Source organism: Octodon degus, unplaced genomic scaffold (genome assembly GCF_000260255.1).
Source record: "Octodon degus isolate 3935 unplaced genomic scaffold, OctDeg1.0 scaffold00083, whole genome shotgun sequence".
Classification (NCBI taxonomy): domain Eukaryota; kingdom Metazoa; phylum Chordata; class Mammalia; order Rodentia; family Octodontidae; genus Octodon; species Octodon degus.
In genome coordinates this window covers 9,748,421-9,749,440 of record NW_004524659.1, presented here as the reverse complement: position 1 = coordinate 9,749,440, position 1,020 = coordinate 9,748,421, and positions in this window count along the sequence as shown.

The following is a 1,020-nucleotide window of genomic DNA, read 5'->3' as shown; positions in this document are numbered from 1 at the left end:
TACTTTTTAAAATGCCTATATATTAAACTATGGGAGCCAGGCATTGTGGCACACTCCTGTAATCCAAGCACTTGGGAGGCTGAGGCAGGAGGATTGCCATGAGTTCAATGCCAGCCTGGGCTACATAGAGAGACCTTGCCTGGAAAAAAAATTGTGGAAGTTGCTAACGCTTTACACATTGGGATCTTAATGTAAACAGGACATTAAGATTGACTGTTCATACTATTTGTTCACCTCTTAGTACTATCATAATACTTGTCCCATTGTAAGCACTTAATGTATTCCAAGAATGAATAAAAGAAAGCAATTACCATGCCTATGTGTGGAAGTTATTAGATTAGGCCCACACTGTTATAGATGAAGATGCTCTCAGCATGTTGGAGTACTTAAATTGAGTTATTGAATACTTGCAGTGAGGCCACATTCCCTCACATTACATTCACAGGCAGGAGTGCTGGTGTACACCTGTAATATCAACACCCAGTGAGCTGAGCTGGCAGTACCACGAGTTGTTAGCCAGAGCTACGTAGTTCTCAGCCAGCCTAAATTATATAGCGAGACCCTGTCTCAAAAAACCAATAGAACAAAACAAAAATATTGATTACTTCCAGATTAATTCAAAAAATCATCCAAGATTAATAATTTATGAGGCTAGAAATTAAATAATGGTCATGTTTTGGTGAAGTCAGTTTAAGATGGGGCACAAGGAAGCATTCTGGCATCTTTATTTTGACCTGTGTGTAGTGGCTGCCTACGAAAATAATCATTGAGGCATATATGCAATATTTATCAATTTCATATAAGCTATTCAATTTAAAAAAGACTTAAGAGTGAGTTTGTATTTGATCTCTTCATTCACTATAAAATTCATTGTTTTCAAATATTTACCAGGTCAATTACATTTTGACTGCCTTCAAATTTTTTTTTCCAATGTTGGGAGCTGAATGTAGGGCCTTTGTACTGAGCTACATCCCAAGGTTTTTAATTTAATTTCTATTTGTGTGTGTGTGTGTGTGTGTG